The 25,375-nt window shown below is 43.2% G+C and overlaps 24 non-coding genes across 24 annotated transcripts; 6 read left to right on the top strand and 18 right to left on the bottom strand.

Moving 5' to 3' along the window:
- Nucleotides 1-620: 620 nt before the first annotated feature.
- On the bottom strand, nt 621-735 carry LOC143730230 (U5 spliceosomal RNA). Its single transcript, XR_013200447.1, has one exon. It is a non-coding gene; the product is annotated as a U5 spliceosomal RNA (small nuclear RNA).
- A 1,175-nt stretch (nt 736-1,910) lies between these two features.
- trnad-guc (transfer RNA aspartic acid (anticodon GUC)) lies at nt 1,911-1,982 on the top strand. The gene has a single exon. It is a non-coding gene; the product is annotated as a tRNA-Asp (tRNA).
- Nucleotides 1,983-2,435: 453 nt separating this feature from the next.
- Nucleotides 2,436-2,550, bottom strand: LOC143730345 (U5 spliceosomal RNA). Its single transcript, XR_013200550.1, has one exon. It is a non-coding gene; the product is annotated as a U5 spliceosomal RNA (small nuclear RNA).
- Nucleotides 2,551-3,598: 1,048 nt separating this feature from the next.
- Nucleotides 3,599-3,713, bottom strand: LOC143730229 (U5 spliceosomal RNA). Its single transcript, XR_013200446.1, has one exon. It is a non-coding gene; the product is annotated as a U5 spliceosomal RNA (small nuclear RNA).
- Nucleotides 3,714-4,762: 1,049 nt separating this feature from the next.
- On the bottom strand, nt 4,763-4,877 carry LOC143730227 (U5 spliceosomal RNA). The gene has a single exon (XR_013200444.1). It is a non-coding gene; the product is annotated as a U5 spliceosomal RNA (small nuclear RNA).
- A 1,049-nt stretch (nt 4,878-5,926) lies between these two features.
- Nucleotides 5,927-6,041, bottom strand: LOC143730226 (U5 spliceosomal RNA). Its single transcript, XR_013200443.1, has one exon. It is a non-coding gene; the product is annotated as a U5 spliceosomal RNA (small nuclear RNA).
- A 1,237-nt stretch (nt 6,042-7,278) lies between these two features.
- On the top strand, nt 7,279-7,350 carry trnad-guc (transfer RNA aspartic acid (anticodon GUC)). Its single transcript has one exon. It is a non-coding gene; the product is annotated as a tRNA-Asp (tRNA).
- A 453-nt stretch (nt 7,351-7,803) lies between these two features.
- On the bottom strand, nt 7,804-7,918 carry LOC143730388 (U5 spliceosomal RNA). The gene has a single exon (XR_013200589.1). It is a non-coding gene; the product is annotated as a U5 spliceosomal RNA (small nuclear RNA).
- A 1,038-nt stretch (nt 7,919-8,956) lies between these two features.
- Nucleotides 8,957-9,071, bottom strand: LOC143730225 (U5 spliceosomal RNA). Its single transcript, XR_013200442.1, has one exon. It is a non-coding gene; the product is annotated as a U5 spliceosomal RNA (small nuclear RNA).
- A 1,175-nt stretch (nt 9,072-10,246) lies between these two features.
- Nucleotides 10,247-10,318, top strand: trnad-guc (transfer RNA aspartic acid (anticodon GUC)). Its single transcript has one exon. It is a non-coding gene; the product is annotated as a tRNA-Asp (tRNA).
- A 453-nt stretch (nt 10,319-10,771) lies between these two features.
- LOC143730344 (U5 spliceosomal RNA) lies at nt 10,772-10,886 on the bottom strand. Its single transcript, XR_013200549.1, has one exon. It is a non-coding gene; the product is annotated as a U5 spliceosomal RNA (small nuclear RNA).
- A 1,048-nt stretch (nt 10,887-11,934) lies between these two features.
- On the bottom strand, nt 11,935-12,049 carry LOC143730224 (U5 spliceosomal RNA). Its single transcript, XR_013200441.1, has one exon. It is a non-coding gene; the product is annotated as a U5 spliceosomal RNA (small nuclear RNA).
- Nucleotides 12,050-13,098: 1,049 nt separating this feature from the next.
- On the bottom strand, nt 13,099-13,213 carry LOC143730223 (U5 spliceosomal RNA). Its single transcript, XR_013200440.1, has one exon. It is a non-coding gene; the product is annotated as a U5 spliceosomal RNA (small nuclear RNA).
- A 1,049-nt stretch (nt 13,214-14,262) lies between these two features.
- On the bottom strand, nt 14,263-14,377 carry LOC143730222 (U5 spliceosomal RNA). Its single transcript, XR_013200439.1, has one exon. It is a non-coding gene; the product is annotated as a U5 spliceosomal RNA (small nuclear RNA).
- A 1,237-nt stretch (nt 14,378-15,614) lies between these two features.
- Nucleotides 15,615-15,686, top strand: trnad-guc (transfer RNA aspartic acid (anticodon GUC)). The gene has a single exon. It is a non-coding gene; the product is annotated as a tRNA-Asp (tRNA).
- Nucleotides 15,687-16,137: 451 nt separating this feature from the next.
- LOC143730324 (U5 spliceosomal RNA) lies at nt 16,138-16,252 on the bottom strand. The gene has a single exon (XR_013200531.1). It is a non-coding gene; the product is annotated as a U5 spliceosomal RNA (small nuclear RNA).
- A 1,048-nt stretch (nt 16,253-17,300) lies between these two features.
- Nucleotides 17,301-17,415, bottom strand: LOC143730221 (U5 spliceosomal RNA). The gene has a single exon (XR_013200438.1). It is a non-coding gene; the product is annotated as a U5 spliceosomal RNA (small nuclear RNA).
- A 1,050-nt stretch (nt 17,416-18,465) lies between these two features.
- Nucleotides 18,466-18,580, bottom strand: LOC143730219 (U5 spliceosomal RNA). The gene has a single exon (XR_013200437.1). It is a non-coding gene; the product is annotated as a U5 spliceosomal RNA (small nuclear RNA).
- Nucleotides 18,581-19,629: 1,049 nt separating this feature from the next.
- LOC143730218 (U5 spliceosomal RNA) lies at nt 19,630-19,744 on the bottom strand. Its single transcript, XR_013200436.1, has one exon. It is a non-coding gene; the product is annotated as a U5 spliceosomal RNA (small nuclear RNA).
- Nucleotides 19,745-20,982: 1,238 nt separating this feature from the next.
- trnad-guc (transfer RNA aspartic acid (anticodon GUC)) lies at nt 20,983-21,054 on the top strand. Its single transcript has one exon. It is a non-coding gene; the product is annotated as a tRNA-Asp (tRNA).
- Nucleotides 21,055-21,506: 452 nt separating this feature from the next.
- LOC143730217 (U5 spliceosomal RNA) lies at nt 21,507-21,621 on the bottom strand. Its single transcript, XR_013200435.1, has one exon. It is a non-coding gene; the product is annotated as a U5 spliceosomal RNA (small nuclear RNA).
- A 1,043-nt stretch (nt 21,622-22,664) lies between these two features.
- On the bottom strand, nt 22,665-22,779 carry LOC143730215 (U5 spliceosomal RNA). Its single transcript, XR_013200433.1, has one exon. It is a non-coding gene; the product is annotated as a U5 spliceosomal RNA (small nuclear RNA).
- Nucleotides 22,780-24,016: 1,237 nt separating this feature from the next.
- trnad-guc (transfer RNA aspartic acid (anticodon GUC)) lies at nt 24,017-24,088 on the top strand. Its single transcript has one exon. It is a non-coding gene; the product is annotated as a tRNA-Asp (tRNA).
- Nucleotides 24,089-24,540: 452 nt separating this feature from the next.
- On the bottom strand, nt 24,541-24,655 carry LOC143730323 (U5 spliceosomal RNA). Its single transcript, XR_013200530.1, has one exon. It is a non-coding gene; the product is annotated as a U5 spliceosomal RNA (small nuclear RNA).
- Nucleotides 24,656-25,375: the final 720 nt, after the last annotated feature.

Genomic DNA, 25,375 nt, shown 5'->3' with positions numbered 1-25,375 from the left:
GGTTGAGCATAGACAACAGTACCGTACCGCCCAGAGAAGCCACTGTGATGACCAGTCCTCGTTAGTATAGTGGACAGTATCTCCGGAAGACCGGGGTTCGATTAGTCTTCTTCTTTATCACGACCAAACACCTTGCATAAGCTCAGGCTTTACCGTGGAAGACGCTGTTAAAGTCAACCTGTCGTTCAAGACTCACTTGATTATGTTTAGCTAATTGCATTTGAAAGATTTTACTTTCAAGAAAGCTATTGCAATAGGTTTGTAAAAGGTGTTTTTTGAATGTTTGGCCTGAGTCTTTTTTTATTGTTGCATTTTCACTGTTCTGACCAGTGTGTTGCGTTCCGAACGCTTGGAAACAGTGAATAATGTTGCGAAACAATCGGTTCAAAGCTTTGTTTCTCCCATCACTACCCTTTTGTGCTTGGTAAAACTTACATTCACACTGCTGACACAAGACTCGAAGATGTGAACTGGGAAAGTGTGGATGGTTTGACGACTACCCAGTTCCAGTCTTGGACAAAACAGCCAATTCTTCTAGCCACGCTCGATCTGTGGCCCAGCCTATTGTGGTACTTTGTTACAAGCTGCCAAACGTCCTCTGTTCTTGAACAAACACATGTAGCTCTGCTGTGAGCAGAGCATCCAAAAATATCAGAAACTCGCAAATGTTCCCCTCCACGGAAATCTTTAGTAAAAGGCGAAAGATTTATGCGTGAATGAAGAGAAACTCGAGCTGTACCCATGAGACGTTGGGACAATGTGGTCGCAAGCACATGCAACCATGCTCAGCAAGGGTAATGTCTGGTGCAGGCTCCTCCCATCCAGCTTATTTTCTTTAAAAAAAAACACAATAATACAGCCATATCCATTAGAGGAAGGAGCAAATGTAAAAAGAATCTGCCCCATCACCAAATGTCCGCAAACCCTGTCCAAGAGGATGTCACTGAATCCGATAGTATGTCGAAGACCAGTGGTAGTATTCGCATGAGATTTTTATGAACTTCCTGGATGCTAAATGAACAAACCCTTCATCTCCTTGGATTGCGGGTGGATACCTCCATAGGACAGGGTGAGCTCCTTGGCCAAAATAAAAGGCTTAAATAATAATAACTCCATTAATGGAAAGCATATCCAGTATTAAGTGACGTCTCAACGGTTGAGCATAGACAACAGTACCGTACCGCCCAGAGAAGCAATTGGGATGACCAGTCCTCGTTAGTATAGTGGACAGTATCTCCGCCTGTCACGCGGAAGACCGGGGTTCGATTAGTCTTCTTCTTTATCACGACCAAACACCTTGCATAAGCTCAGGCTTTACCGTGGAAGGCGCTGTTAAAGTCAACCTGCCGTTCAAGACTCACTTGATTATGTTTAGCTAATTGCATTTGAAAGATTTTACTTTCAAGAAAGCGTTTGCAATAGGTTTGTAAAAGGTGTTTTTTGAATGTTTGGCCTGAGTCTTTTTTTTTTGTGGGATTTTCACTGTTCTGACTAGCGTGTTCCGTTCCGAACGCTTGGAAACAGTGAATAATTTTGCGAAGCAATCAGTTCAAAGCTTTGTTTCTCCCATCACTACCCTTTTGTGCTTGGTAAAACTTACATTCACACCGCTGTCTTGGACAAAACAGCCAATTCTTTTAGCCACGCTCGATAAGTGGCCCAGCCTATTGTGGTATTTTGTTACAAGCTGCCAAACGTCCTCTGTTCTTGAACAAACACATGTAGCTCTGCTGTGAGCAAGACAATCCTTGGATACCTCCATAGGACAGGGTGAGCTCTTTGGCCAAAATAAAAGGTTTAAATAATAATAACTCCATTAATGGAAAGCATATCCAGTATTACGTGACGTCTCAACGGTTGAGCATAGACAACAGTAACACACCGCCCAGAGAAGCAACTGTGATGACCAGTCCTCGTTAGTATAGTGGACAGTATCTCCGCCTGTCACGCGGAAGACCGGGGTTCGATTCCCCGACGGGGAGTATTCTTCTTTATCACGACCAAACACCTTGCATAAGCTCGGGCTTTACCGTGGAAGGTGCTGTTAAAGTCAACCTGCCGTTCAAGACTCGCTTGATTATTTTTAGCTAATTACATTTGAAAGATTTTACTTTCAAGAAAGCGTTTGCAATAGGTTTGTAAAAGGTGTTTTTTGAATGTTTGGCCTGAGTCTTTTTTTTTTGTGGGATTTTCACTGTTCTGACCAGCGTGTTCCGTTCCGAATGCTTGCAAACAGTGAATAATTTTGCGAAGCAATCAGTTCAAAGCTTTGTTTCTCCCATCACTACCCTTTTGTGCTTGGTAAAACTTACATTCACACCGCTGTCTTGGACAAAACAGCCAATTCTTTTAGCCACGCTCGATCTGTGGCCCAGCCTATTGTGGTACTTTGTTACAAGCTGCCAAACGTCCTCTGTTCTTGAACAAACACATGTAGCTCTGCTGTGAGCAGAGCATCCAAAAATATCAGAAACTTGCAAATGTTCCCCTCCACGGAAATCTTTAGTAAAAGGCGAAAGATTTATGCGTGAATGAAGAGAAACTCGAGCTGTAACCATGAGACGTTGGGACAATGTGGTCCCAAGCACATGCAACCATGCTCAGCAAGGGTAATGTCTGGTGCAGGCTCCTCCCATCCAGCTTATTTTCTTTAAAAAAAAACAATAATACAGCCATGTCCATTAGAGGAAGGAGCAAATGTAAACAGAATCTGCCCCATCACCAAATGTCCGCAAACCCTGTCCAAGAGGATGTCACTGAATCCGATAGTATGTCGAAGACCAGTGGTAGTATTCGCATGAGATTTTTATGAACTTCCTGGATGCTAAATGAACAAACCCTTCATCTCCTTGGATTGCGGGTTGATACCTCCATAGGACAGGGTGAGCTCCTTGGCCAAAATAAAAGGCTTAAATAATAATAACTCCATTAATGGAAAGCATATCCAGGATTAAGTGACGTCTCAACGGTTGAGCATAGACAACAGTACCGTACCGCCCAGAGAAGCCACTGTGATGACCAGTCCTCGTTAGTATAGTGGACAGTATCTCCGCCTGTCACGCGCAAGACCGGGGTTCGATTAGTCTTCTGCTTTATCACGACCAAACACCTTGCATAAGCTCAGGCTTTACCGTGGAAGGCGCTGTTAAAGTCAACCTGCCGTTCAAGACTCACTTGATTATGTTTAGCTAATTGCATTTGAAAGATTTTACTTTCAAGAAAGCTATTGCAATAGGTTTGTAAAAGGTGTTTTTTGAATTTTTGGCCTGAGTCTTTTTTTTTTGTTGCATTTTCACTGTTCTGACCAGTGTGTTGCGTTCCGAACGCTTGGAAACAGTGAATAATGTTGCGAAACAATCGGTTCAAAGCTTTGTTTCTCCCATCACTACCCTTTTGTGCTTGGTAAAACTTACATTCACACTGCTGACACAAAACTCGAAGATGTGAACTGGGAAAGTGTGGATGGTTTGACGACTACCCAGTTCCAGTCTTGGACATAACAGCCAATTCTTTTAGCCACGCTCGATCTGTGGCCCAGCCTATTGTGGTACTTTGTTACAAGCTGCCAAACGTCCTCTGTTCTTGAACAAACACATGTAGCTCTGCTGTGAGCAGAGCATCCAAAAATATCAGAAACTCGCAAATGTTCCCCTCCACGGAAATCTTTAGTAAAAGGCGAAAGATTTATGCGTGAATGAAGAGAAACTCGAGCTGTACCCATGAGACGTTGGGACAATGTGGTCCCAAGCACATGCAACCATGCTCAGCAAGGGTAATGTCTGGTGCAGGCTCCTCCCATCCAGCTTATTTTCTTTAAAAAAAACACAATAATACAGCCATATCCATTAGAGGAAGGAGCAAATGTAAAAAGAATCTGCCCCATCACCAAATGTCCGCAAACCCTGTCCAAGAGGATGTCACTGAATCCGATAGTATGTCGAAGACCAGTGGTAGTATTCGCATGAGATTTTTATGAACTTCCTGGATGCTAAATGAACAAACCCTTCATCTCCTTGGATTGCGGGTGGATACCTCCATAGGACAGGGTGAGCTCCTTGGCCAAAATAAAAGGCTTAAATAATAATAACTCCATTAATGGAAAGCATATCCAGTATTAAGTGACGTCTCAACGGTTGAGCATAGACAACAGTACCGTACCGCCCAGAGAAGCAATTGGGATGACCAGTCCTCGTTAGTATAGTGGACAGTATCTCCGCCTGTCACGCGGAAGACCGGGGTTCGATTAGTCTTCTTCTTTATCACGACCAAACACCTTGCATAAGCTCAGGCTTTACCGTGGAAGGCGCTGTTAAAGTCAACCTGCCGTTCAAGACTCACTTGATTATGTTTAGCTAATTGCATTTGAAAGATTTTACTTTCAAGAAAGCTATTGCAATAGGTTTGTAAAAGGTGTTTTTTGAATGTTTGGCCTGAGTCTTTTTTTGTTGTTGCATTTTCACTGTTCTGACCAGTGTGTTGCGTTCCGAACGCTTGGAAACAATGAATAATGTTGCGAAACAATCGGTTCAAAGCTTTGTTTCTCCCATCACTACCCTTTTGTGCTTGGTAAAACTTACATTCACACTGCTGACACAAGACTCGAAGATGTGAACTGGGAAAGTGTGGATGGTTTGACGACTACCCAGTTCCAGTCTTGGACAAAACAGCCAAATCTTTTAGCCACGCTCGATCTGTGGCCCAGCCTATTGTGGTACTTTGTTACAAGCTGCCAAACATCCTCTGTTCTTGAACAAACACATGTAGCTCTGCTGTGAGCAGAGCATCCAAAAATATCAGAAACTCGCAAATGTTCCCCTCCACGGAAATCTTTAGTAAAAGGCGAAAGATTTATGCGTGAATGAAGAGAAACTCGAGCTGTACCCATGAGACGTTGGGACAATGTGGTCCCAAGCACATGCAACCATGCTCAGCAAGGGTAATGTCTGGTGCAGGCTCCTCCCATCCAGCTTATTTTCTTTAAAAAAAACCACAATAATACAGCCATATCCATTAGAGGAAGGAGCAAATGTAAAAAGAACTGCCCCATCACCAAATGTCCGCAAACCCTGTCCAAGAGGATGTCACTGAATCCGATAGTATGTCGAAGACCAGTGGTAGTATTCGCATGAGATTTTTATGAACTTCCTGGATGCTAAATGAACAAACCCTTCATCTCCTTGGATTGCGGGTGGATACCTCCATAGGACAGGGTGAGCTCCTTGGCCAAAATAAAAGGCTTAAATAATAATAACTCCATTAATGGAAAGCATATCCAGTATTAAGTGACGTCTCAACGGTTGAGCATAGACAACAGTACCGTACCGCCCAGAGAAGCAATTGGAATGACCAGTCCTCGTTAGTATAGTGGACAGTATCTCCGCCTGTCACGCGGAAGACCGGGGTTCGATTAGTCTTCTTCTTTATCACGACCAAACACCTTGCATAAGCTCAGGCTTTACCGTGGAAGGCGCTGTTAAAGTCAACCTGCCGTTCAAGACTCACTTGATTATGTTTAGCTAATTGCATTTGAAAGATTTTACTTTCAAGAAAGCTATTGCAATAGGTTTGTAAAAGGTGTTTTTTGAATGTTTGGCCTGAGTCTTTTTTTTTTGTTGCATTTTCACTGTTCTGACCAGTGTGTTGCGTTCCGAACGATTGGAAACAGTGAATAATGTTGCGAAACAATCGGTTCAAAGCTTTGTTTCTCCCATCACTACCCTTTTGTGCTTGGTAAAACTTACATTCACACTGCTGACACAAGACTCGAAGATGTGAACTGGGAAAGTGTGGATGGTTTGACGACTACCCAGTTCCAGTCTTGGACAAAACAGCCAATTCTTTTAGCCACGCTCGATCTGTGGCCCAGCCTATTGTGGTACTTTGTTACAAGCTGCCAAACGTCCTCTGTTCTTGAACAAACACATGTAGCTCTGCTGTGAGCAGAGCATCCAAAAATATCAGAAACTCGCAAATGTTCCCCTCCACGGAAATCTTTAGTAAAAGGCGAAAGATTTATGCGTGAATGAAGAGAAACTCGAGCTGTACCCATGAGACGTTGGGACAATGTGGTCCCAAGCACATGCAACCATGCTCAGCAAGGGTAATGTCTGGTGCAGGCTGCTCCCATCCAGCTTTTTTCTTTAAAAAAAAAACAATAATACAGCCATATCCATTAGAGGAAGGAGCAAATGTAAAAAGAATCTGCCCCATCACCAAATGTCCGCAAACCCTGTCCAAGAGGATGTCACTGAATCCGATAGTATGTCGAAGACCAGTGGTAGTATTCGCATGAGATTTTTATGAACTTCCTGGATGCTAAATGAACAAACCCTTCATCTCCTTGGATTGCGGGTGGATACCTCCATAGGACAGGGTGAGCTCCTTGGCCAAAATAAAAGGCTTAAATAATAATAACTCCATTAATGGAAAGCATATCCAGTATTAAGTGACGTCTCAACGGTTGAGCATAGACAACAGTACCGTACCGCCCAGAGAAGCAATTGGGATGACCAGTCCTCGTTAGTATAGTGGACAGTATCTCCGCCTGTCACGCGGAAGACCGGGGTTCGATTAGTCTTCTTCTTTATCACGACCAAACACCTTGCATAAGCTCAGGCTTTACCGTGGAAGGCGCTGTTAAAGTCAACCTGCCGTTCAAGACTCACTTGATTATGTTTAGCTAATTGCATTTGAAAGATTTTACTTTCAAGAAAGCGTTTGCAATAGGTTTGTAAAAGGTGTTTTTTGAATGTTTGGCCTGAGTCTTTTTTTTTGTTCTTGCATTTTCACTGTTCTGACCAGTGTGTTGCGTTCCGAACGCTTGGAAACAGTGAATAATGTTGCGAAACAATCGGTTCAAAGCTTTGTTTCTCCCATCACTACCCTTTTGTGCTTGGTAAAACTTACATTCACACTGCTGACACAAGACTCGAAGTTGTGAACTGGGAAAGTGTGGATGGTTTGACGACTACGAAGTTCCAGTCTTGGACAAAACAGCCAATTCTTTTAGCCACGCTCAATCTCTGGCCCAAACTATTGTGGTACTTTGTTACAAGCTGCCAAACGTCCTCTGTTCTTGAACAAACACATGTAGCTCTGCTGTGAGCAAGACAATTCTTGGATACCTCCATAGGACAGGGTGAGCTCTTTGGCCAAAATAAAAGGTTTAAATAATAATAACTCCATTAATGGAAAGCATATCCAGTATTACGTGACGTCTCAACGGTTGAGCATAGACAACAGTAACACACCGCCCAGAGAAGCAACTGTGATGACCAGTCCTCGTTAGTATAGTGGACAGTATCTCCGCCTGTCACGCGGAAGACCGGGGTTCGATTCCCCGACGGGGAGTATTCTTCTTTATCACGACCAAACACCTTGCATAAGCTCGGGCTTTACCGTGGAAGGTGCTGTTAAAGTCAACCTGCCGTTCAAGACTCGCTTGATTATTTTTAGCTAATTGCATTTGAAAGATTTTACTTTCAAGAAAGCGTTTGCAATAGGTTTGTAAAAGGTGTTTTTTGAATGTTTGGCCTGAGTCTTTTTTTTTTGTGGGATTTTCACTGTTCTGACCAGCGTGTTCCGTTCCGAACGCTTGCAAACAGTGAATAATTTTGCGAAGCAATCAGTTCAAAGCTTTGTTTCTCCCATCACTACCCTTTTGTGCTTGGTAAAACTTACATTCACACCGCTGTCTTGGACAAAACAGCCAATTCTTTTAGCCACGCTCGATCTGTGGCCCAGCCTATTGTGGTACTTTGTTACAAGCTGCCAAACGTCCTCTGTTCTTGAACAAACACATGTAGCTCTAATGTGAGCAGAGCATCCAAAAATATCAGAAACTTGCAAATGTTCCCCTCCACGGAAATCTTTAGTAAAAGGCGAAAGATTTATGCGTGAATGAAGAGAAACTCGAGCTGTAACCATGAGACGTTGGGACAATGTGGTCCCAAGCACATGCAACCATGCTCAGCAAGGGTAATGTCTGGTGCAGGCTCCTCCCATCCAGCTTATTTTCTTTAAAAAAAAAACAATAATACAGCCATATCCATTAGAGGAAGGAGCAAATGTAAACAGAATCTGCCCCATCACCAAATGTCCGCAAACCCTGTCCAAGAGGATGTCACTGAATCCGATAGTATGTCGAAGACCAGTGGTAGTATTCGCATGAGATTTTTATGAACTTCCTGGATGCTAAATGAACAAACCCTTCATCTCCTTGGATTGCGGGTGGATACCTCCATAGGACAGGGTGAGCTCCTTGGCCAAAATAAAAGGCTTAAATAATAATAACTCCATTAATGGAAAGCATATCCAGGATTAAGTGACGTCTCAACGGTTGAGCATAGACAACAGTACCGTACCGCCCAGAGAAGCCACTGTGATGACCAGTCCTCGTTAGTATAGTGGACAGTATCTCCGGAAGACCGGGGTTCGATTAGTCTTCTTCTTTATCACGACCAAACACCTTGCATAAGCTCAGGCTTTACCGTGGAAGACGCTGTTAAAGTCAACCTGTCGTTCAAGACTCACTTGATTATGTTTAGCTAATTGCATTTGAAAGATTTTACTTTCAAGAAAGCTATTGCAATAGGTTTGTAAAAGGTGTTTTTTGAATGTTTGGCCTGAGTCTTTTTTTATTGTTGCATTTTCACTGTTCTGACCAGTGTGTTGCGTTCCGAACGCTTGGAAACAGTGAATAATGTTGCGAAACAATCGGTTCAAAGCTTTGTTTCTCCCATCACTACCCTTTTGTGCTTGGTAAAACTTACATTCACACTGCTGACACAAGACTCGAAGATGTGAACTGGGAAAGTGTGGATGGTTTGACGACTACCCAGTTCCAGTCTTGGACAAAACAGCCAATTCTTCTAGCCACGCTCGATCTGTGGCCCAGCCTATTGTGGTACTTTGTTACAAGCTGCCAAACGTCCTCTGTTCTTGAACAAACACATGTAGCTCTGCTGTGAGCAGAGCATCCAAAAATATCAGAAACTCGCAAATGTTCCCCTCCACGGAAATCTTTAGTAAAAGGCGAAAGATTTATGCGTGAATGAAGAGAAACTCGAGCTGTACCCATGAGACGTTGGGACAATGTGGTCGCAAGCACATGCAACCATGCTCAGCAAGGGTAATGTCTGGTGCAGGCTCCTCCCATCCAGCTTATTTTCTTTAAAAAAAAACACAATAATACAGCCATATCCATTAGAGGAAGGAGCAAATGTAAAAAGAATCTGCCCCATCACCAAATGTCCGCAAACCCTGTCCAAGAGGATGTCACTGAATCCGATAGTATGTCGAAGACCAGTGGTAGTATTCGCATGAGATTTTTATGAACTTCCTGGATGCTAAATGAACAAACCCTTCATCTCCTTGGATTGCGGGTGGATACCTCCATAGGACAGGGTGAGCTCCTTGGCCAAAATAAAAGGCTTAAATAATAATAACTCCATTAATGGAAAGCATATCCAGTATTAAGTGACGTCTCAACGGTTGAGCATAGACAACAGTACCGTACCGCCCAGAGAAGCAATTGGTATGACCAGTCCTCGTTAGTATAGTGGACAGTATCTCCGCCTGTCACGCGGAAGACCGGGGTTCGATTAGTCTTCTTCTTTATCACGACCAAACACCTTGCATAAGCTCAGGCTTTACCGTGGAAGGCGCTGTTAAAGTCAACCTGCCGTTCAAGACTCACTTGATTATGTTTAGCTAATTGCATTTGAAAGATTTTACTTTCAAGAAAGCGTTTGCAATAGGTTTGTAAAAGGTGTTTTTTGAATGTTTGGCCTGAGTCTTTTTTTTTTGTGGGATTTTCACTGTTCTGACTAGCGTGTTCCGTTCCGAACGCTTGGAAACAGTGAATAATTTTGCGAAGCAATCAGTTCAAAGCTTTGTTTCTCCCATCACTACCCTTTTGTGCTTGGTAAAACTTACATTCACACCGCTGTCTTGGACAAAACAGCCAATTCTTTTAGCCACGCTCGATAAGTGGCCCAGCCTATTGTGGTATTTTGTTACAAGCTGCCAAACGTCCTCTGTTCTTGAACAAACACATGTAGCTCTGCTGTGAGCAAGACAATCCTTGGATACCTCCATAGGACAGGGTGAGCTCTTTGGCCAAAATAAAAGGTTTAAATAATAATAACTCCATTAATGGAAAGCATATCCAGTATTACGTGACGTCTCAACGGTTGAGCATAGACAACAGTAACACACCACCCAGAGAAGCAACTGTGATGACCAGTCCTCGTTAGTATAGTGGACAGTATCTCCGCCTGTCACGCGGAAGACCGGGGTTCGATTCCCCGACGGGGAGTATTCTTCTTTATCACGACCAAACACCTTGCATAAGCTCGGGCTTTACCGTGGAAGGTGCTGTTAAAGTCAACCTGCCGTTCAAGACTCGCTTGATTATTTTTAGCTAATTGCATTTGAAAGATTTTACTTTCAAGAAAGCGTTTGCAATAGGTTTGTAAAAGGTGTTTTTTGAATGTTTGGCCTGAGTCTTTTTTTTTTGTGGGATTTTCACTGTTCTGACCAGCGTGTTCCGTTCCGAACGCTTGCAAACAGTGAATAATTTTGCGAAGCAATCAGTTCAAAGCTTTGTTTCTCCCATCACTACCCTTTTGTGCTTGGTAAAACTTACATTCACACCGCTGTCTTGGACAAAACAGCCAATTCTTTTAGCCACGCTCGATCTGTGGCCCAGCCTATTGTGGTACTTTGTTACAAGCTGCCAAACGTCCTCTGTTCTTGAACAAACACATGTAGCTCTGCTGTGAGCAGAGCATCCAAAAATATCAGAAACTTGCAAATGTTCCCCTCCACGGAAATCTTTAGTAAAAGGCGAAAGATTTATGCGTGAATGAAGAGAAACTCGAGCTGTAACCATGAGACGTTGGGACAATGTGGTCCCAAGCACATGCAACCATGCTCAGCAAGGGTAATGTCTGGTGCAGGCTCCTCCCATCCAGCTTATTTTCTTTAAAAAAAAACAATAATACAGCCATATCCATTAGAGGAAGGAGCAAATGTAAACAGAATCTGCCCCATCACCAAATGTCCGCAAACCCTGTCCAAGAGGATGTCACTGAATCCGATAGTATGTCGAAGACCAGTGGTAGTATTCGCATGAGATTTTTATGAACTTCCTGGATGCTAAATGAACAAACCCTTCATCTCCTTGGATTGCGGGTTGATACCTCCATAGGACAGGGTGAGCTCCTTGGCCAAAATAAAAGGCTTAAATAATAATAACTCCATTAATGGAAAGCATATCCAGGATTAAGTGACGTCTCAACGGTTGAGCATAGACAACAGTACCGTACAGCCCAGAGAAGCCACTGTGATGACCAGTCCTCGTTAGTATAGTGGACAGTATCTCCGCCTGTCACGCGCAAGACCGGGGTTCGATTAGTCTTCTTCTTTATCACGACCAAACACCTTGCATAAGCTCAGGCTTTACCGTGGAAGGCGCTGTTAAAGTCAACCTGCCGTTCAAGACTCACTTGATTATGTTTAGCTAATTGCATTTGAAAGATTTTACTTTCAAGAAAGCTATTGCAATAGGTTTGTAAAAGGTGTTTTTTGAATTTTTGGCCTGAGTCTTTTTTTTTTGTTGCATTTTCACTGTTCTGACCAGTGTGTTGCGTTCCGAACGCTTGGAAACAGTGAATAATGTTGCGAAACAATCGGTTCAAAGCTTTGTTTCTCCCATCACTACCCTTTTGTGCTTGGTAAAACTTACATTCACACTGCTGACACAAAACTCGAAGATGTGAACTGGGAAAGTGTGGATGGTTTGACGACTACCCAGTTCCAGTCTTGGACATAACAGCCAATTCTTTTAGCCACGCTCGATCTGTGGCCCAGCCTATTGTGGTACTTTGTTACAAGCTGCCAAACGTCCTCTGTTCTTGAACAAACACATGTAGCTCTGCTGTGAGCAGAGCATCCAAAAATATCAGAAACTCGCAAATGTTCCCCTCCACGGAAATCTTTAGTAAAAGGCGAAAGATTTATGCGTGAATGAAGAGAAACTCGAGCTGTACCCATGAGACGTTGGGACAATGTGGTCCCAAGCACATGCAACCATGCTCAGCAAGGGTAATGTCTGGTGCAGGCTCCTCCCATCCAGCTTATTTTCTTTAAAAAAAACACAATAATACAGCCATATCCATTAGAGGAAGGAGCAAATGTAAAAAGAATCTGCCCCATCACCAAATGTCCGCAAACCCTGTCCAAGAGGATGTCACTGAATCCGATAGTATGTCGAAGACCAGTGGTAGTATTCGCATGAGATTTTTATGAACTTCCTGGATGCTAAATGAACAAACCCTTCATCTCCTTGGATTGCGGGTGGATACCTCCATAGGACAGGGTGAGCTCCTTGGCCAAAATAAAAGGCTTAAATAATAATAACTCCATTAATGGAAAGCATATCCAGTATTAAGTGACGTCTCAACGGTTGAGCATAGACAACAGTACCGTACCGCCCAGAGAAGCAATTGGGATGACCAGTCCTCGTTAGTATAGTGGACAGTATCTCCGCCTGTCACGCGGAAGACCGGGGTTCGATTAGTCTTCTTCTTTATCACGACCAAACACCTTGCATAAGCTCAGGCTTTACCGTGGAAGGCGCTGTTAAAGTCAACCTGCCGTTCAAGACTCACTTGATTATGTTTAGCTAATTGCATTTGAAAGATTTTACTTTCAAGAAAGCTATTGCAATAGGTTTGTAAAAGGTGTTTTTTGAATGTTTGGCCTGAGTCTTTTTTTGTTGTTGCATTTTCACTGTTCTGACCAGTGTGTTGCGTTCCGAACGCTTGGAAACAATGAATAATGTTGCGAAACAATCGGTTCAAAGCTTTGTTTCTCCCATCACTACCCTTTTGTGCTTGGTAAAACTTACATTCACACTGCTGACACAAGACTCGAAGATGTGAACTGGGAAAGTGTGGATGGTTTGACGACTACCCAGTTCCAGTCTTGGACAAAACAGCCAAATCTTTTAGCCACGCTCGATCTGTGGCCCAGCCTATTGTGGTACTTTGTTACAAGCTGCCAAACATCCTCTGTTCTTGAACAAACACATGTAGCTCTGCTGTGAGCAGAGCATCCAAAAATATCAGAAACTCGCAAATGTTCCCCTCCACGGAAATCTTTAGTAAAAGGCGAAAGATTTATGCGTGAATGAAGAGAAACTCGAGCTGTACCCATGAGACGTTGGGACAATGTGGTCCCAAGCACATGCAACCATGCTCAGCAAGGGTAATGTCTGGTGCAGGCTCCTCCCATCCAGCTTATTTTCTTTAAAAAAAAACACAATAATACAGCCATATCCATTAGAGGAAGGAGCAAATGTAAAAAGAACTGCCCCATCACCAAATGTCCGCAAACCCTGTCCAAGAGGATGTCACTGAATCCGATAGTATGTCGAAGACCAGTGGTAGTATTCGCATGAGATTTTTATGAACTTCCTGGATGCTAAATGAACAAACCCTTCATCTCCTTGGATTGCGGGTGGATACCTCCATAGGACAGGGTGAGCTCCTTGGCCAAAATAAAAGGCTTAAATAATAATAACTCCATTAATGGAAAGCATATCCAGTATTAAGTGACGTCTCAACGGTTGAGCATAGACAACAGTACCGTACCGCCCAGAGAAGCAATTGGGATGACCAGTCCTCGTTAGTATAGTGGACAGTATCTCCGCCTGTCACGCGGAAGACCGGGGTTCGATTAGTCTTCTTCTTTATCACGACCAAACACCTTGCATAAGCTCAGGCTTTACCGTGGAAGGCGCTGTTAAAGTCAACCTGCTGTTCAAGACTCACTTGATTATGTTTAGCTAATTGCATTTGAAAGATTTTACTTTCAAGAAAGCTATTGCAATAGGTTTGTAAAAGGTGTTTTTTGAATGTTTGGCCTGAGTCTTTTTTTTTTGTTGCATTTTCACTGTTCTGACCAGTGTGTTGCGTTCCGAACGATTGGAAACAGTGAATAATGTTGCGAAACAATCGGTTCAAAGCTTTGTTTCTCCCATCACTACCCTTTTGTGCTTGGTAAAACTTACATTCACACTGCTGACACAAGACTCGAAGATGTGAACTGGGAAAGTGTGGATGGTTTGACGACTACCCAGTTCCAGTCTTGGACAAAACAGCCAATTCTTTTAGCCACGCTCGATCTGTGGCCCAGCCTATTGTGGTACTTTGTTACAAGCTGCCAAACGTCCTCTGTTCTTGAACAAACACATGTAGCTCTGCTGTGAGCAGAGCATCCAAAAATATCAGAAACTCGCAAATGTTCCCCTCCACGGAAATCTTTAGTAAAAGGCGAAAGATTTATGCGTGAATGAAGAGAAACTCGAGCTGTACCCATGAGACGTTGGGACAATGTGGTCCCAAGCACATGCAACCATGCTCAGCAAGGGTAATGTCTGGTGCAGGCTGCTCCCATCCAGCTTTTTTCTTTAAAAAAAAAACAATAATACAGCCATATCCATTAGAGGAAGGAGCAAATGTAAAAAGAATCTGCCCCATCACCAAATGTCCGCAAACCCTGTCCAAGAGGATGTCACTGAATCCGATAGTATGTCGAAGACCAGTGGTAGTATTCGCATGAGATTTTTATGAACTTCCTGGATGCTAAATGAACAAACCCTTCATCTCCTTGGATTGCGGGTGGATACCTCCATAGGACAGGGTGAGCTCCTTGGCCAAAATAAAAGGCTTAAATAATAATAACTCCATTAATGGAAAGCATATCCAGTATTAAGTGACGTCTCAACGGTTGAGCATAGACAACAGTACCGTACCGCCCAGAGAAGCAATTGGGATGACCAGTCCTCGTTAGTATAGTGGACAGTATCTCCGCCTGTCACGCGGAAGACCGGGGTTCGATTAGTCTTCTTCTTTATCACGACCAAACACCTTGCATAAGCTCAGGCTTTACCGTGGAAGGCGCTGTTAAAGTCAACCTGCCGTTCAAGACTCACTTGATTATGTTTAGCTAATTGCATTTGAAAGATTTTACTTTCAAGAAAGCGTTTGCAATAGGTTTGTAAAAGGTGTTTTTTGAATGTTTGGCCTGAGTCTTTTTTTTTGTTGTTGCATTTTCACTGTTCTGACCAGTGTGTTGCGTTCCGAACGCTTGGAAACAGTGAATAATGTTGCGAAACAATCGGTTCAAAGCTTTGTTTCTCCCATCACTACCCTTTTGTGCTTGGTAAAACTTACATTCACACTGCTGACACAAGACTCGAAGTTGTGAACTGGGAAAGTGTGGATGGTTTGACGACTACGAAGTTCCAGTCTTGGACAAAACAGCCAATTCTTTTAGCCACGCTCAATCTCTGGCCCAAACTATTGTGGTACTTTGTTACAAGCTGCCAAACGTCCTCTGTTCTTGAACAAACACATGTAGCTCTGCTGTGAGCAAGACAATTCTTGGATACCTCCATAGGACAGGGTGAGCTCTTTGGCCAAAATAAAAGGTTTAAATAATAATAACTCCATTAATGGAAAGCATATCCAGTATTACGTGACGTCTCAACGGTTGAGCATAGACAACAGTAACACACCGCCCAGAGAAGCAACTGTGATGACCAGTCCTCGTTAGTATAGTGGACAGTATCTCCGCCTGTCACGCGGAAGACCGGGGTTCGATTCCCCGACGGGGAGTATTCTTCTTTATCACGACCAAACACCTTGCATAAGCTCGGGCTTTACCGTGGAAGGTGCTGTTAAAGTCAACCTGCCGTTCAAGACTCGCTTGATTATTTTTAGCTAATTGCATTTGAAAGATTTTACTTTCAAGAAAGCGTTTGCAATAGGTTTGTAAAAGGTGTTTTTTGAATGTTTGGCCTGAGTCTTTTTTTTGTGGGATTTTCACTGTTCTGACCAGCGTGTTCCGTTCCGAACGCTTGGAAACAGTGAATAATTTTGCGAAGCAATCAGTTCAAAGCTTTGTTTCTCCCATCACTACCCTTTTGTGCTTGGTAAAACTTACATTCACACCGCTGTCTTGGACAAAACAGCCAATTCTTTTAGCCACGCTCGATCTGTGGCCCAGCCTATTGTGGTACTTTGTTACAAGCTGCCAAACGTCCTCTGTTCTTGAACAAACACATGTAGCTCTGCTGTGAGCAGAGCATCCAAAAATATCAGAAACTCGCAAATGTTCCCCTCCACGGAAATCTTTAGTAAAAGGCGAAAGATTTATGCGTGAATTAAGAGAAACTCGAGCTGTAACCATGAGACGTTGGGACAATGTGGTCCCAAGCACATGCAACCATGCTCAGCAAGGGTAATGTCTGGTGCAGGCTCCTCCCATCCAGCTTATTTTCTTTAAAAAAAAACAATAATACAGCCATGTCCATTAGAGGAAGGAGCAAATGTAAACAGAATCTGCCCCATCACCAAATGTCCGCAAACCCTGTCCAAGAGGATGTCACTGAATCCGATAGTATGTCGAAGACCAGTGGTAGTATTCGCATGAGATTTTTATGAACTTCCTGGATGCTAAATGAACAAACCCTTCATCTCCTTGGATTGCGGGTGGATACCTCCATAGGACAGGGTGAGCTCCTTGGCCAAAATAAAAGGCTTAAATAATAATAACTCCATTAATGGAAAGCATATCCAGGATTAAGTGACGTCTCAACGGTTGAGCATAGACAACAGTACCGTACCGCCCAGAGAAGCCACTGTGATGACCAGTCCTCGTTAGTATAGTGGACAGTATATCCGCCTGTCACGCGCAAGACCGGGGTTCGATTAGTCTTCTTCTTTATCACGACCAAACACCTTGCATAAGCTCAGGCTTTACCGTGGAAGGCGCTGTTAAAGTCAACCTGCCGTTCAAGACTCACTTGATTATGTTTAGCTAATTGCATTTGAAAGATTTTACTTTCAAGAAAGCTATTGCAATAGGTTTGTAAAAGGTGTTTTTTGAATGTTTGGCCTGAGTCTTTTTTTTTTGTTGCATTTTCACTGTTCTGACCAGTGTGTTGCGTTCCGAACGCTTGGAAACAGTGAATAATGTTGCGAAACAATCGGTTCAAAGCTTTGTTTCTCCCATCACTACCCTTTTGTGCTTGGTAAAACTTACATTCACACTGCTGACACAAGACTCGAAGATGTGAACTGGGAAAGTGTGGATGGTTTGACGACTACCCAGTTCCAGTCTTGGACAAAACAGCCAATTCTTTTAGCCACGCTCGATCTGTGGCCCAGCCTATTGTGGTACTTTGTTACAAGCTGCCAAACGTCCTCTGTTCTTGAACAAACACATGTAGCTCTGCTGTGAGCAGAGCATCCAAAAATATCAGAAACTCGCAAATGTTCCCCTCCACGGAAATCTTTAGTAAAAGGCGAAAGATTTATGCGTGAATGAAGAGAAACTCGAGCTGTACCCATGAGACGTTGGGACAATGTGGTCCCAAGCACATGCAACCATGCTCAGCAAGGGTAATGTCTGGTGCAGGCTCCTCCCATCCAGCTTATTTTCTTTAAAAAAAAACACAATAATACAGCCATATCCATTAGAGGAAGGAGCAAATGTAAAAAGAATCTGCCCCATCACCAAATGTCCGCAAACCCTGTCCAAGAGGATGTCACTGAATCCGATAGTATGTCGAAGACCAGTGGTAGTATTCGCATGAGATTTTTATGAACTTCCTGGATGCTAAATGAACAAACCCTTCATCTCCTTGGATTGCGGGTGGATACCTCCATAGGACAGGGTGAGCTCCTTGGCCAAAATAAAAGGCTTAAATAATAATAACTCCATTAATGGAAAGCATATCCAGTATTAAGTGACGTCTCAACGGTTGAGCATAGACAACAGTACCGTACCGCCCAGAGAAGCAATTGGGATGACCAGTCCTCGTTAGTATAGTGGACAGTATCTCCGCCTGTCACGCGGAAGACCGGGGTTCGATTAGTCTTCTTCTTTATCACGACCAAACACCTTGCATAAGCTCAGGCTTTACCGTGGAAGGCGCTGTTAAAGTCAACCTGCCGTTCAAGACTCACTTGATTATGTTTAGCTAATTGCATTTGAAAGATTTTACTTTCAAGAAAGCTATTGCAATAGGTTTGTAAAAGGTGTTTTTTGAATGTTTGGCCTGAGTCTTTTTTTTTTGTTGCATTTTCACTGTTCTGACCAGTGTGTTGAGTTCCGAACGCTTGGAAACAATGAATAATGTTGCGAAACAATCGGTTCAAAGCTTTGTTTCTCCCATCACTACCCTTTTGTGCTTGGTAAAACTTACATTCACACTGCTGACACAAGACTCGAAGATGTGAACTGGGAAAGTCTGGATGGTTTGACGACTACCCAGTTCCAGTCTTGGACAAAACAGCCAAATCTTTTAGCCACGCTCGATCTGTGGCCCAGCCTATTGTGGTACTTTGTTACAAGCTGCCAAACATCCTCTATTCTTGAACAAACACATGTAGCTCTGCTGTGAGCAGAGCATCCAAAAATATCAGAAACTCGCAAATGTTCCCCTCCACGGAAATCTTTAGTAAAAGGCGAAAGATTTATGCGTGAATGAAGAGAAACTCGAGCTGTAACCATGAGACGTTGGGACAATGTGGTCCCAAGCACATGCAACCATGCTCAGCAAGGGTAATGTCTGGTGCAGGCTCCTCCCATCCAGCTTATTTTCTTTAAAAAAAACACAATAATACAGCCATATCCATTAGAGGAAGGAGCAAATGTAAAAAGAATCTGCCCCATCACCAAATGTCCGCAAACCCTGTCCAAGAGGATGTCACTGAATCCGATAGTATGTCGAAGACCAGTGGTAGTATTCGCATGAGATTTTTATGAACTTCCTGGATGCTAAATGAACAAACCCTTCATCTCCTTGGATTGCGGGTGGATACCTCCATAGGACAGGGTGAGCTCCTTGGCCAAAATAAAAGGCTTAAATAATAATAACTCCATTAATGGAAAGCATATCCAGTATTAAGTGACGTCTCAACGGTTGAGCATAGACAACAGTACCGTACCGCCCAGAGAAGCAATTGGGATGACCAGTCCTCGTTAGTATAGTGGACAGTATCTCCGCCTGTCACGCGGAAGACCGGGGTTCGATTAGTCTTCTTCTTTATCACGACCAAACACCTTGCATAAGCTCAGGCTTTACCGTGGAAGGCGCTGTTAAAGTCAACCTGCCGTTCAAGACTCACTTGATTATGTTTAGCTAATTGCATTTGAAAGATTTTACTTTCAAGAAAGCTATTGCAATAGGTTTGTAAAAGGTGTTTTTTGAATGTTTGGCCTGAGTCTTTTTTTTTTGTTGCATTTTCACTGTTCTGACCAGTGTGTTGCGTTCCGAACGATTGGAAACAGTGAATAATGTTGCGAAACAATCGGTTCAAAGCTTTGTTTCTCCCATCACTACCCTTTTGTGCTTGGTAAAACTTACATTCACACTGCTGACACAAGACTCGAAGATGTGAACTGGGAAAGTGTGGATGGTTTGACGACTACCCAGTTCCAGTCTTGGACAAAACAGCCAATTCTTTTAGCCACGCTCGATCTGTGGCCCAGCCTATTGTGGTACTTTGTTACAAGCTGCCAAACGTCCTCTGTTCTTGAACAAACACATGTAGCTCTGCTGTGAGCAGAGCATCCAAAAATATCAGAAACTCGCAAATGTTCCCCTCCACGGAAATCTTTAGTAAAAGGCGAAAGATTTATGCGTGAATGAAGAGAAACTCGAGCTGTACCCATGAGACGTTGGGACAATGTGGTCCCAAGCACATGCAACCATGCTCAGCAAGGGTAATGTCTGGTGCAGGCTGCTCCCATCCAGCTTTTTTCTTTAAAAAAAAAAACAATAATACAGCCATATCCATTAGAGGAAGGAGCAAATGTAAAAAGAATCTGCCCCATCACCAAATGTCCGCAAACCCTGTCCAAGAGGATGTCACTGAATCCGATAGTATGTCGAAGACCAGTGGTAGTATTCGCATGAGATTTTTATGAACTTCCTGGATGCTAAATGAACAAACCCTTCATCTCCTTGGATTGCGGGTGGATACCTCCATAGGACAGGGTGAGCTCCTTGGCCAAAATAAAAGGCTTAAATAATAATAACTCCATTAATGGAAAGCATATCCAGTATTAAGTGACGTCTCAACGGTTGAGCATAGACAACAGTACCGTACCGCCCAGAGAAGCAATTGGGATGACCAGTCCTCGTTAGTATAGTGGACAGTATCTCCGCCTGTCACGCGGAAGACCGGGGTTCGATTAGTCTTCTTCTTTATCACGACCAAACACCTTGCATAAGCTCAGGCTTTACCGTGGAAGGCGCTGTTAAAGTCAACCTGCCGTTCAAGACTCACTTGATTATGTTTAGCTAATTGCATTTGAAAGATTTTACTTTCAAGAAAGCGTTTGCAATAGGTTTGTAAAAGGTGTTTTTTGAATGTTTGGCCTGAGTCTTTTTTTTTGTTGTTGCATTTTCACTGTTCTGACCAGTGTGTTGCGTTCCGAACGCTTGGAAACAGTGAATAATGTTGCGAAACAATCGGTTCAAAGCTTTGTTTCTCCCATCACTACCCTTTTGTGCTTGGTAAAACTTACATTCACACTGCTGACACAAGACTCGAAGTTGTGAACTGGGAAAGTGTGGATGGTTTGACGACTACGAAGTTCCAGTCTTGGACAAAACAGCCAATTCTTTTAGCCACGCTCAATCTCTGGCCCAAACTATTGTGGTACTTTGTTACAAGCTGCCAAACGTCCTCTGTTCTTGAACAAACACATGTAGCTCTGCTGTGAGCAAGACAATTCTTGGATACCTCCATAGGACAGGGTGAGCTCTTTGGCCAAAATAAAAGGTTTAAATAATAATAACTCCATTAATGGAAAGCATATCCAGTATTACGTGACGTCTCAACGGTTGAGCATAGACAACAGTAACAAACCGCCCAGAGAAGCAACTGTGATGACCAGTCCTCGTTAGTATAGTGGACAGTATCTCCGCCTGTCACGCGGAAGACCGGGGTTCGATTCCCCGACGGGGAGTATTCTTCTTTATCACGACCAAACACCTTGCATAAGCTCGGGCTTTACCGTGCAAGGTGCTGTTAAAGTCAACCTGCCGTTCAAGACTCGCTTGATTATTTTTAGCTAATTGCATTTGAAAGATTTTACTTTCAAGAAAGCGTTTGCAATAGGTTTGTAAAAGGTGTTTTTTGAATGTTTGGCCTGAGTCTTTTTTTTTGTGGGATTTTCACTGTTCTGACCAGCGTGTTCCGTTCCGAACGCTTGGAAACAGTGAATAATTTTGCGAAGCAATCAGTTCAAAGCTTTGTTTCTCCCATCACTACCCTTTTGTGCTTGGTAAAACTTACATTCACACCGCTGTCTTGGACAAAACAGCCAATTCTTTTAGCCACGCTCGATCTGTGGCCCAGCCTATTGTGGTACTTTGTTACAAGCTGCCAAACGTCCTCTGTTCTTGAACAAACACATGTAGCTCTGCTGTGAGCAGAGCATCCAAAAATATCAGAAACTCGCAAATGTTCCCCTCCACGGAAATCTTTAGTAAAAGGCGAAAGATTTATGCGTGAATGAAGAGAAACTCGAGCTGTAACCATGAGACGTTGGGACAATGTGGTCCCAAGCACATGCAACCATGCTCAGCAAGGGTAATGTCTGGTGCAGGCTCCTCCCATCCAGCTTATTTTCTTTAAAAAAAACACAATAATACAGCCATATCCATTAGAGGAAGGAGCAAATGTAAAAAGAATCTGCCCCATCACCAAATGTCCGCAAACCCTGTCCAAGAGGATGTCACTGAATCCGATAGTATGTCGAAGACCAGTGGTAGTATTCGCATGAGATTTTTATGAACTTCCTGGATGCTAAATGAACAAACCCTTCATCTCCTTGGATTGCGGGTGGATACCTCCATAGGACAGGGTGAGCTCCTTGGCCAAAATAAAAGGCTTAAATAATAATAACTCCATTAATGGAAAGCATATCCAGTATTAAGTGACGTCTCAACGGTTGAGCATAGACAACAGTACCGTACCGCCCAGAGAAGCAATTGGGATGTCCTCGTTAGTATAGTGGACAGTATCTCCGCCTGTCACGCGGAAGACCGGGGTTCGATTAGTCTTCTTCTTTATCACGACCAAACACCTTGCATAAGCTCAGGCTTTACCGTGGAAGGCGCTGTTAAAGTCAACCTGCCGTTCAAGACTCACTTGATTATGTTTAGCTAATTGCATTTGAAAGATTTTACTTTCAAGAAAGCTATTGCAATAGGTTTGTAAAAGGTGTTTTTTGAATGTTTGGCCTGAGTCTTTTTTTTTGTTGCATTTTCACTGTTCTGACCAGTGTGTTGCGTTCCGAACGATTGGAAACAGTGAATAATGTTGCGAAACAATCGGTTCAAAGCTTTGTTTCTCCCATCACTACCCTTTTGTGCTTGGTAAAACTTACATTCACACTGCTGACACAAGACTCGAAGATGTGAACTGGGAAAGTGTGGATGGTTTGACGACTACCCAGTTCCAGTCTTGGACAAAACAGCCAATTCTTTTAGCCACGCTCGATCTGTGGCCCAGCCTATTATGGTACTTTGTTACAAGCTGCCAAACGTCCTCTGTTCTTGAACAAATACATGTAGCTCTGCTGTGAGCAGAGCATCCAAAAATATCAGAAACTCGCAAATGTTCCCCTCCACGGAAATCTTTAGTAAAAGGCGAAAGATTTATGCGTGAATGAAGAGAAACTCGAGCTGTACCCATGAGACGTTGGGACAATGTGGTCCCAAGCACATGCAACCATGCTCAGCAAGGGTAATGTCTGGTGCAGGCTGCTCCCATCCAGCTTTTTTCTTTAAAAAAAAAACAATAATACAGCCATATCCATTAGAGGAAGGAGCAAATGTAAAAAGAATCTGCCCCATCACCAAATGTCCGCAAACCCTGTCCAAGAGGATGTCACTGAATCCGATAGTATGTCGAAGACCAGTGGTAGTATTCGCATGAGATTTTTATGAACTTCCTGGATGCTAAATGAACAAACCCTTCATCTCCTTGGATTGCGGGTGGATACCTCCATAGGACAGGGTGAGCTCCTTGGCCAAAATAAAAGGCTTAAATAATAATAACTCCATTAATGGAAAGCATATCCAGTATTAAGTGACGTCTCAACGGTTGAGCATAGACAACAGTACCGTACCGCCCAGAGAAGCAATTGGGATGACCAGTCCTCGTTAGTATAGTGGACAGTATCTCCGCCTGTCACGCGGAAGACCGGGGTTCGATTAGTCTTCTTCTTTATCACGACCAAACACCTTGCATAAGCTCAGGCTTTACCGTGGAAGGCGCTGTTAAAGTCAACCTGCCGTTCAAGACTCACTTGATTATGTTTAGCTAATTGCATTTGAAAGATTTTACTTTCAAGAAAGCTATTGCAATAGGTTTGTAAAAGGTGTTTTTTGAATGTTTGGCCTGAGTCTTTTTTTTTGTTGTTGCATTTTCACTGTTCTGACCAGTGTGTTGCGTTCCGAACGCTTGGAAACAGTGAATAATGTTGCGAAACAATCGGTTCAAAGCTTTGTTTCTCCCATCACTACCCTTTTGTGCTTGGTAAAACTTACATTCACACTGCTGACACAAGACTCGAAGTTGTGAACTGGGAAAGTGTGGATGGTTTGACGACTACGAAGTTCCAGTCTTGGACAAAACAGCCAATTCTTTTAGCCACGCTCAATCTCTGGCCCAAACTATTGTGGTACTTTGTTACAAGCTGCCAAACGTCCTCTGTTCTTGAACAAACACATGTAGCTCTGCTGTGAGCAAGACAATTCTTGGATACCTCCATAGGACAGGGTGAGCTCTTTGGCCAAAATAAAAGGTTTAAATAATAATAACTCCATTAATGGAAAGCATATCCAGTATTACGTGACGTCTCAACGGTTGAGCATAGACAACAGTAACACACCGCCCAGAGAAGCAACTGTGATGACCAGTCCTCGTTAGTATAGTGGACAGTATCTCCGCCTGTCACGCGGAAGACCGGGGTTCGATTCCCCGACGGGGAGTATTCTTCTTTATCACGACCAAACACCTTGCATAAGCTCGGGCTTTACCGTGGAAGGTGCTGTTAAAGTCAACCTGCCGTTCAAGACTCGCTTGATTATTTTTAGCTAATTGCATTTGAAAGATTTTACTTTCAAGAAAGCGTTTGCAATAGGTTTGTAAAAGGTGTTTTTTGAATGTTTGGCCTGAGTCTTTTTTTTTGTGGGATTTTCACTGTTCTGACCAGCGTGTTCCGTTCCGAACGCTTGGAAACAGTGAATAATTTTGCGAAGCAATCAGTTCAAAGCTTTGTTTCTCCCATCACTACCCTTTTGTGCTTGGTAAAACTTACATTCACACCGCTGTCTTGGACAAAACAGCCAATTCTTTTAGCCACGCTCGATCTGTGGCCCAGCCTATTGTGGTACTTTGTTACAAGCTGCCAAACGTCCTCTGTTCTTGAACAAACACATGTAGCTCTGCTGTGAGCAGAGCATCCAAAAATATCAGAAACTCGCAAATGTTCCCCTCCACGGAAATCTTTAGTAAAAGGCGAAAGATTTATGCGTGAATTAAGAGAAACTCGAGCTGTAACCATGAGACGTTGGGACAATGTGGTCCCAAGCACATGCAACCATGCTCAGCAAGGGTAATGTCTGGTGCAGGCTCCTCCCATCCAGCTTATTTTCTTTAAAAAAAAACAATAATACAGCCATGTCCATTAGAGGAAGGAGCAAATGTAAACAGAATCTGCCCCATCACCAAATGTCCGCAAACCCTGTCCAAGAGGATGTCACTGAATCCGATAGTATGTCGAAGACCAGTGGTAGTATTCGCATGAGATTTTTATGAACTTCCTGGATGCTAAATGAACAAACCCTTCATCTCCTTGGATTGCGGGTGGATACCTCCATAGGACAGGGTGAGCTCCTTGGCCAAAATAAAAGGCTTAAATAATAATAACTCCATTAATGGAAAGCATATCCAGGATTAAGTGACGTCTCAACGGTTGAGCATAGACAACAGTACCGTACCGCCCAGAGAAGCCACTGTGATGACCAGTCCTCGTTAGTATAGTGGACAGTATCTCCGCCTGTCACGCGCAAGACCGGGGTTCGATTAGTCTTCTTCTTTATCACGACCAAACACCTTGCATAAGCTCAGGCTTTACCGTGGAAGGCGCTGTTAAAGTCAACCTGCCGTTCAAGACTCACTTGATTATGTTTAGCTAATTGCATTTGAAAGATTTTACTTTCAAGAAAGCTATTGCAATAGGTTTGTAAAAGGTGTTTTTTGAATGTTTGGCCTGA

This window comes from Siphateles boraxobius, unplaced genomic scaffold (genome assembly GCF_051911475.1).
Source record: "Siphateles boraxobius isolate OS27281-9 unplaced genomic scaffold, OSU_SipBor_1 8, whole genome shotgun sequence".
NCBI lineage: Eukaryota > Metazoa > Chordata > Actinopteri > Cypriniformes > Leuciscidae > Siphateles > Siphateles boraxobius.
Note: the sequence above shows the minus strand (reverse complement) of the source record. Positions and strands in the feature narration are given on the sequence as shown.